The sequence below is a fragment of the Corapipo altera genome, unplaced genomic scaffold (assembly GCF_003945725.1).
Source record: "Corapipo altera isolate COAL_440 unplaced genomic scaffold, ASM394572v1 61305, whole genome shotgun sequence".
Lineage (NCBI taxonomy): Eukaryota > Metazoa > Chordata > Aves > Passeriformes > Pipridae > Corapipo > Corapipo altera.
In genome coordinates, this window is record NW_020884909.1 from 1,687,528 (window position 1) to 1,697,634 (window position 10,107).

The window sequence follows — 10,107 nt, forward strand, 5'->3', positions numbered from 1 at the left end:
AACCTGGACAGGAAAATATACCTCTTAGTGGGTCCTTTCAGGAAGGAATCCGGAGAACTTCCGTTTGGGATTGCTGGATTGAAACACTATAAGGAAACATGGGAAGCCCTGAAGGCAACACAAACAAACAAAAAAACAAACACCAAACAAACCCCAAACAAACCAGGAAGGTAGAAAACTTTCCCTCATCGCTGTCAGTGGGGAGAAAGGGTGAGAATTATGGCTGTCAGAAACATGAGTTGTTTCACATTAGTGAAGCCACCATGCTGTGCAAACAGGTGAGGACAAATGTGATGCTGGGAGGGAAAATGCCTCAGAGGCCATCACCTTTCAGAGGAATTAAACAATGCACAGGAGTTTTCATTACTGGCAAACAAGAGTAAGTCCCATCCACCACATTGCTGGAAAATAAACAAGGGTAACCTGCTGAAGGAGTAAGGGCCCAGGCTGTGATTCAATCCAGCCCCAATGTGAATGTGGGTACCTGGGTGGAAGGTGGCTTGTTCTGGTAATTCTCGTAGCCAGGATACTAAAATAGAACTACTGCTCAAGAAGGCTTGGAGGAGGTGATGTGTGCCAGGGCCACATACACTGCCTCCAAAAACCATGTTCCAAAAGAGGGACAAGGACCTACTCAGAGCTGGCATGGTGCTTGGCTGCTCCAGATCTCCGGAACAGGGATGGGTGAAACCTTTTTCTGAGCAATAGGCAGGACTGTCTCAAGCACAGAACTTGGTGGCAATGTGGAATTTTAATTTTCAGACATCTGTGGGAATGGCAGTGTTTCAGGTTGCAGGTTGTTAAGCAAGGTTTCACGTGTCACAGCAGTTTTCTGGGTACAAAGGCTGGCAGAAAGAGCAAGAGGGAATTTTCTTTGGTTTTGACTGAAAGCAAGGGAAAGAACTGGCTTAAAAATGAGGGCGAGAGACAGTTTAGATGAGGGAGACCATGAAATGAAAGTTTCAAACTGGAAAAAACAGGCCATCCTGTAAATTATGTGTTCTTGTTAATCTTCAGGAAGAGAAAACCAGACAGAAAGTGCATAAGCATGATGAAATTATTGAAGATGTGTACAAAAATACTGTGAACAACTAAAAATGGAAAGTAAGAAAAGTCAAATTGAATGTAAGGTTACATTAGGAACATGAAGGGCAATGAACACTTTCTGTTTATCATATAGGGAAGAGCAGGAATATTAGGGAAAGTATTGAAGAGCTGGAGTTTTTAGAACGTTGTGTGAAGTAATCTCTAAACTGTTAATGAGTTTTTCTGACAATTAATGGAAGATCTTCTGAGGTTTTGAAATACGGGAAAAAGGTAAAAGCAATGATTCTTTCTGTAAAATAGGTAAAAGAAAGAACTGGTGAATTTCGCAGCAGACCATTTGGCTTCTAAGAAAATACAGGAACAAACATGTGTCTGTACATAAATAAAGGAGACAAGTAACATCCAGTGTGATTTTGTCAAGAGCAAACTGTGTCAGACATCATAATTTCCTCTATAAGTCTTGAGACAAAAAGAAAGTAGTGACTGCCACAGCTCTTGACTGATGAGGAAATGACACACAAGATACTCTCCTCAGGTGAAAGCTTAGATGAAGTAGTTAAAAGGCGGCAGCAAATATATTTGAGAGATGAAGAGTTGTTGTTAGTAGCTCACTAAAGACATTCAGAACTTCTTGAGCAGGCTTCTCTGTGGAGGCTCTCATAGATGTAGGGCATCTCATTATTTCCACTGATGGGTGGAAAAACATTAAGTCAGTGAGCAAGCCACGGTCAGGTGTCTGTAAATGTGTTTTAGCAACCTCTTAAAACTAAGTTGCAGACAGATGCGTTCAGGACTAGAGCACTAGACCTCACCAAGGGTGTATGGAAAGTCCTACTCAGGTGGAGAACAGTCACCTGGTGAATTCGTGGGGATGAGTCACTATCTGGGCTTAACAGAGACTGCACATGTGTCGAGACTACCAGGCAGAAGGAGGTGTACATCCATTAGGATGAACCTTCTATTGCATAACAGATTATGCCAAGTTGTACTGAACAGATGTCTCACGTGGAATACAGTGGGAAAATGTGACCTCTGAGGAAAGACTGAGGTTTCTCGTGTCTCTTTTCTAAACAAAGCAGTCTCCAACTCTATTAAATGCTACTGCTAAGAAAAAGGGATCAGTCTGTTCTCCCTAATCATGTAAGTATAGTAGATTTTAGACCTGCACAGAAAAGGCTTCCAAAACAGTGGGAAGAGATTGCTCTTACCCAATCTTAGGTATTCCTAGAAACAGAGATGCATCCTTTTCTTCAGCAAACACTTTTAGTCAGAGGAGATGCACATGTAGTGATAGAGCCAGCTGGAACTCATACAGACAAGCAACTTCTTAAAACTGGAGGAAAACTAATTTTTCTGCCACTGGGTTTTTGAAAAAAGTCTGAAGTGAAGTGTAGCTCCTCTTACAGTTCAGCATACCATGGTTTGGCACTTTTTAGGATCTATTGGAACCTCCTTGTGCCAGGTCATATTTGTGTAAGGAGAGAAGGTCTCCAGGGAGCTCATAGCCACTTCTCAGAAATGTTTCAATGTCCAGGAATCAGACCATCTACAAAATAGCTATCACAGGACACAGCTATACAGTTAGAGGACGTGCTCAGGGTGCCCTATATCTGAACAGAAGGTCCTTTTGGCTTTGCAACATGCGGTGTTTTCTTGACATAAAAAGGTTTTGTGGATGCACTAAGAGGTATGCAAATTGCTGTATATGCTTTTTGGGTGTCATTTGGGAGCTGAAAAATTGCAAATGGGTGAACTTTTGTATCTTTTGGATCCAAACCCTCCAGATATTCACACTTTGTTTGGTATGAAAGATTATGTTTCGTTCAAGATAAATGTTTTTGTTTCAAAACATTTATAAGAAAAACAAGCAGTGTCCAACAGCAATACTCCAGGCCCAAAATATGAAAGATCCAAACTCAGCTCCTGCTTCTGTATTCAGGGTTTGAAATTTAACAAGGTTTCCTCCTAAAAAGGGGAAGGAATGAAGGTCCTAAAGTACTGAAGTTTCTAGCTGCAGAGGTGGAGAAACTAATGCAATATTTGTTAGGCTAAGCCAGGGCTGCGTAAGTGCAGTGCCGTTGAAACCATGTAGGAATGGCAGGTGGAAATCTAAGACACCTTTGCAAATGGAACCAGCAGTGCATCAGAAACCCCCTTGGAGAAGGGTGGTGGGCTGATGTACCCGGAATTCAAAGCATGGTGCAAAGGCTTCAGGTATTCCTTCCCTAGGCCTTCAGGGATACTCAAGTGGCACCATGAAAGCCATTGCTGGCATAACATTGGTAACTGAGGTGGATACAATCTAAGCTTGCAATAGGATAATGTTCTTTGAATGGACTTAGGCAGACAATGGAGGATTTTGGAGGAGGATGACAATGCTATTTTAAGAAACTTGCACTAGACTGTCACGCAGCATAATAATATCTGAACACGTGTGGTTGCACAAATTTGCTTTTAATAGCTTTAAACCTGAATTGCAAAGTTGGCATAGGACCTCTATTTTGTGAGGTGTCAGTGGATACCACTTAAACAGTGTTTCAAATGAAAACCTCAAATGTTTAAGCTGCCCTGAAGGCTTGGCTGGCAGCTGGGAAAATGAGCTTGAGTTCCTGGGAATAAAATTCCTCTCCTCCCAACAACTCATATGACAGTCTCTCCCCAGTCCTAGGAGGGACACTACTGGAGACTCCAATTGTGGAGTAAAATCATCCAGTGCAAAACGTACCTTCCAGGAAAAGCAGCACTGTTAGGACCACTTATGGGACTGTGTCCAAAGCAGTGGGTGTAGACACGAGCTGCAAAGCAGAAAGTGGGATGGCAAGTGCTGAGGATGTCAGGGCTGAAGATACTTTATGCCTCTCCTTCCTGGGAACATTGTTTTCCTCCTAACCAAGAGGCTGTGGGGAGGGGAGCTGCAAGTGACTAATTTGATTAGACACTATCCTTACAGGATGCTGTATTGACAGGTATACTCAAACCTTTCTGACCCCCTCATCCTTTGCTGCATAACGAGATTGCAGCTTATCTGATTTACCATGTAATATTCTCATGCCACCTGCTTGTACACAAGAGTTAGCTTTCCTGCCTGGAGCCATGGGAGCCCAGGGAGGATCAGTCATGTCCCTTGCCTCTCCTGGGCTAGGGTCTTCTTCTACTCCCCAGAGTCTGGTCTGCTCCTCCAGCTGCACGTGGATTGTCTCTTGTTTCACGGAGGGCTAGCATGCAAAACCTTACAGTCTTTGCTCAGCATCCTCCCCCTTTCCTTCCCCTCTGTGGCTGTCCAAGGACCTTTAGATGGCACCACAGCATGACCCTGCCTCCTGGGATCTTGCCCGTTGTTCCAGACACTGCTGTGCCACACTCCAGCCTGCAGTGCCAGGTAGTGCAGCCACCAGTGGGTGAGAGACTGCCACCCACTGTCAACACACATGGTCAGTCTGGCTGGAGCTGGACTGGGGCAGAGGGCACCTTAGCAAGTCTGGGGATGGTACCAAACTGGGGGAGCAAGGGACAGTGCTACCCTTCATCAGGACCTCAGGGGCTGGAGAACCTCCTCCAGCCCAGACTGGGCAAGCGGTGAGTCCTGCCCCTGGAGCTGGCAGGAGCTGACAGAGGTATAGGATGGCATCAGTGGGGACGTGTGTCAGCCAGGGGGTGTGCATGAGCACAGCTGGAAACACATACTTGTTTTAACGCAATCTGGCTGCCACACAGAAATGCAGAAGCAGAGCACAGGAGCATGGATTAGTGACATCTCCAGGTCTGCAGAAAATGCAGCTTGAGTAGCAGCTGGTTATGCTAGAGCTGTGTTTCCTTGCTGGAGGGACAGCTGATATCTGAATTGTAGCAGGATCGATAAATATTTGTAATAAAGTATAAATCCCATGCACTACTGTGTAGAGGGGAAAATGTGCTGCTGCCAGTTCAGTTGCAAGGGGTGAGCAATGTGCTTGCATTTTGGCCAGAATGTTGACTCAATTTTGTCATGACAAAGGAATATCAGCCCTCATCTTATCAATTCTTTTGGAGAATTACCCCAAAATTAGCATACTAATTTATGTGTTGCATTGGTGAATTGCAGGAATCAGTCAGAGATTTACATCTGAATGGTCCTCACAGAAAGGAGGTGGATTTCTGAAAGTGGCAGCCCTTCTCTTGCACTCTAGCTCACAGGTCAGTCTGGGATTTGGCAAGTCTGATTGGTACTTTTTTGAGAGACATTTATAAGGAAACATATCTTTGCCTTGACAGAAGACTGGAAATATGCCTAAGCCTTCATTAAGACACCACAGACCTGATGTGGCTTTTTGACCTTATCCTCCTTGTATACATGGTAAATATGCACTGATTCCCTTAATTTTATGGTGACATGGCTCAGTTAAATATATTACAATACAGTAACAGTGGCAATTTCTGCAATAAGTCTATGAGAGTTTATCATGTTTCAATTGACAGACTGTAACCAAAGCTCTTAGCACGAATCACTGAACCTTGAATAAGAAGATTACCTCGTTCATCAAATGTCTTGTGAAGCTCAAGAACAAAAAAGATCATTAAACCCTTCCCAGACTATACTGTGTGCACTTCTTGCACAACCATGTTCCCAAAATGGAATTTGGGCATGGAATTACAGAAAATACAATTGTAGGACACAAGAAACTTTTAGAAAGAATACTATTAACAAAATAGAGGTGTACTCAAAAGTGGATTTGCTCATGCAGCGTCAGGAAGAAGCAATGAAGAGGAGAGAAGAGGCTCTAAGGAAAGATTTGCATAGGAGAGCACCCCAGACGAGTGAAGTGATTTTTGGGAAACATGGCCACAATGTGGGGGGAAAAATAATACAGAGAGCAGGATTGTTTAGTAGAAAAGAAGAGGAGCAGAGAAAATGACTCTAGCTTCAAGAATAATGAAAGAGCAGGGAAATGATAAAGTAATGGGGAAGGAAAAAAAGGGCTACTGACTCTGTAAAAAGCTGTAGAACCAGAGGAGTGCAAACAAGCTTAGCCACTATGGGTAGTAAAAAGTCAAGCCAAAAAATCAGAAGAAGAATCTGGGAGGGCCTGTGTAGTCTCAGTGCACATCGCAGTACAGTGTGAAGGGGGGTGCAACGAGGCTGCAGCAAAAAAGAAACAAGTGCTCGTATTCCAGAGACCAGCAGGAGGGTTGGTCATACAGGTGTTTTACACAAGTGGCCACAGCTCCCCATGCTGAGGCTGCAGGCACAGAGCTGCAGTGAGTCCTGCAGAGGTTTTGATGATGTCTGGGCACAGTGTGGCCTGTCTCCTCTTCCTTCTCTCCGTGTGGGCAGAGGGATATTTAATGTTCATTTCCTGCAGCAGAGGTTGCTGCAGGTGGTATTTTTAATGGGTATTAGGAACTATCTCTTTGAGGCAACACTGCAATTTTCAGTGTTTCCAGCTTGTTGTTCAGTCTGAAGCAGATGTAAACTTAGTCTTCAGGTCAAGTGTTTTCCTAAGTTTACAGAGGTAGTAACACTGTGGGACTCTTAGAGTTGACTGGGACCTCTGGGATCTTCACTAAAATAAATAATTTTTCTATGTATGAGAAACATGATATGATGAAAACAGTGAAGTTTCCTACCTAGAGAAGATTTACACTATTTAAAATCTTGCAGCTTCAAAGATCAGCTGTTTAAAGCATAAAACAAACAAAAAATTCCTCCATTACTGAAAAGTAATTTTATCATCTTTGACAGTTGAAAAAACCCCTCACAGTTCTTTTCTCTTTTCTGAAGCTACAGAGTTCCATCCATTTCTCCTGCAGAAGGTGCAGAGATTGAAAGCTGAAATGTAGTTGTATGTGAAAGCCTTTGTTTATTACCTTGCTCTGTCACTCACTGATCAGCCTGGTGTTCACACCTTCCTTTCTCTTGGAATGCAGAGAGGTGCTCTGACCTAAACCTTCCCTCCTTGCACCTTCTGTTGCAGATAGAAGCTGTGTCCTCTAATGCCTACTAGGGCCATGTGCCCAGCTAATGGCTTTTGACTGCGTGCACATACAGATTTCCTTGGCTTTTGTAATTTGTGCTTCTGGTTTTAGCTTTTAAATCCGTCATCGGGGCTGGCATGGACATCCTGGCTTATCCATAGCTACTCAAGCTCTATGCCAGCAGTATCACTTTTGTAAAGCACTTTGAGATGCGTGCTATGTAAGAAACTGTGTATATCCCATTGGAGTAATCTGGTGCAATAATCTGGAGGCAGCACTTACTGTTCTGCAACATACTGACACATGGTCTCTTTTTACATCATGCTTGCAACAAGTTAGAGCCTACAGACTTATTCCTGCATTTTTGGTGTTAAGCTGCTTCTGTTGCATGAAGAGAAAAGGAAACAGAATATTACATGCATGATTTACACCTCCAGGGATATTCACATACCCTCTGTGCCTCTTGTTTCTGGAAGGCGTCCTGGGAATAACACCAGGGATTAAACTAACTCTGGTCTGTTACCTCACTGCTGTCTGTAGGGAACAACTTCCTTTCTCCTGCCTTACCCCAGGGAAAGAATAGGATCAGGCCATAGAGATACCCCACAGTGTAGAGACCTTACTTCCAGAGAGCAGAACTCCTTTCATGTTTGCAGATGCCACCCCCCCATACACTTTGAAATGGCAGAATCTCTAGGCTTCTTGTGCTGAAAGGGCTGATCTCTGCCCTCCAGGAACTGGCAGCTTGGCATGAAAAAGGCAAATATTGTATCTTTAAACAAATGTTGCAACTAAAATGAATAAACCTGCCAATGTCTGCAAATGGATCAGTTCAGTAATCATAAATACTAGATACGTATAGAGATAAGTCAACAGTATGCCAATAGTAAACATTAGAAAACAACAACCAAAATGTTCACCTTCTTATCTGATGGCCAAAAAAAGGTCTCTCTTTGATAAGACTGTCTCATGCTTGAATGGTCTTTTGGTAGAGATTAGTAATAGGCCATTTGGGGAAACTGTCATGCACTGGAGAGTGAAATCCAGCAGTTCACTGATCAAGCTGCAACCATCATCTATATAGTTGTGCAGAAACCAGTAGATGGTAAAAACCTGATATGCCTCTTTGGCCAGTAGATCATTGTGTGTTAAAATCCCACTGCAGGAGAGATTTTAGCCAGCTCTGCCTTCACTCTGTTCTACCAAGGCAGCAAGATGCTGAAGGGTTTGGGAGAGCGGCTGCTATTTAACTTTTCTGGCAAGGCCTTGCCAGTGGCCCTGAGAAAGCCATTCACTCCAGCCTGACTGCCCACCGTGGCAGAGGAGCTGAGGCTCTTTGACTCCTCTGTGCCTTGAGCAGCCCCTTGTTTTCTCTTGAGAACAGGGGACATGTGTGTGTCTTTGTCTAGGATGTGTCACATGCACGGGAGTACGTGAGCCCTGCTCTGCCAACTGTCAGTCAACACATTTACTGGAAATTACACTTCAGGAGAGAAAGGAGCCTGCCAGTTCCTGGCATTTAAAACTGTGGGGTATTTGAATGTTGCCTTGAAAGTCATATAGCAGTGATTTATGATTTCTTTTTAATCTAATGATGTAACACACCCAAGAACATTACCCTTGAATGACAGAGGAACAAACCTCAAACAATTTCCTCTTCATCTGTGTTGCATTACTCTCTTCATTGGAAAAGATCAGCATTTCCCAGCAGAAGTCACAGAAACTGAAAACCTCTACACCCACAGCCTTCACGTGTGTCCCACTGTGGGGAAGCCTTATTTCTGCTGCCTCCCACCCTGATGAAGGAGTGGAGCAGACTGTCACCGTCCTCTCGGTCCTCGGCAGAGCTGGGAATGGGATGTGTGTTCTCCAGCAATGCACACACAAGCGTGTGACACTGCAATGAAGCAGCCCAGCATTCTCAGCAGCATGAGTTAGGTCTAAAGCTAGAGCATGAAACCCTCATGACTTATGGTGCAATGGACACTGCAGTAGCTGTCAAGGGAGACTCAGAATGCATGTACATGTAGTTGTTCTCCAGTTCCATGGCAAAGAAGCACATAACTTGATCGCCTGCTGGAGAGCAGTGAACTTCATGCCTGATGCAGGAGGCTATTTGGAGATCTCATACTGTGCCATCAGCTGCTGAGCTAGCAACATATGTTGTTAAATCTGAGATGGCAGTGCAATTGCAGTAATTCCCAATGCTTTTTCCAATAATAAAGCAGAAGGAGGGGGACTCTGGTAGGGGTCAGAAATCCAAAACTGCTGCTGTATTTCACAGGATAGGGAAGAAGATAAGATTAATCACCTCATCTGCATACCTGTTTTACTGTAGGTCATTAAAACTACCAGTTATTAGTGTGCTGATTTCAGTACACTGAATGGTCAGGCCACTTCTTCTATTTAAGAACAACCAGTTTTGATGAGCATGTCTGGAATAGGCTCTTGGATGTGTTCTTTGACAACAAAAGCCTGCAGGGCACCTTTTTTTTTTTATAAAATCCACTTCGTGTTTGTCAAGTTCGACAAGCCCAGGAACATGTTTCAATGCTTTGATTCTTCCCTTTGGTTTTTTTTTCTGTGCCCAGTTCAAATGGCCATAATATTGCAAAAAATGAAGGTTACTTTGATTTTGTTTTCTTCTTGCTCCAAACAGCAAATAATGCAGTGACAGATGTTATGCTCACCAACCAAAATCTTGTGTTGTGATTAGCTATTATTAGCACGCGTCTAATCCCCAGGGGATTAAATGGTCATCTAAGCATGGCTTCGGGTGTCACCTGTGTCTCACATGGACATAAACCAATCTGTTTTGCTGGAAACAGATGAGGTGATAAGTATTTGGAAGCCTTCTAATTTACAGAAAACACACCAGTTTGTTCTCTGTCATATTCCCATGTTAGGGTGGAAAAGCACACTTCTGCATCTAGCCCCGAAACGCAGTTTAAGAAGTTGTTTTTTATGTGACTCTTTAAGCAGCCAAGCAGTCCCAGTTACCAGGAGTTCATTTCCCTGTGAACTTGCCCAGGTTGCCTTTGAAGACACGTAGATGGCAAGAACAGGGAAGGTTCAGTCACGATACTGTGTACAAAGTACCATTGCCTC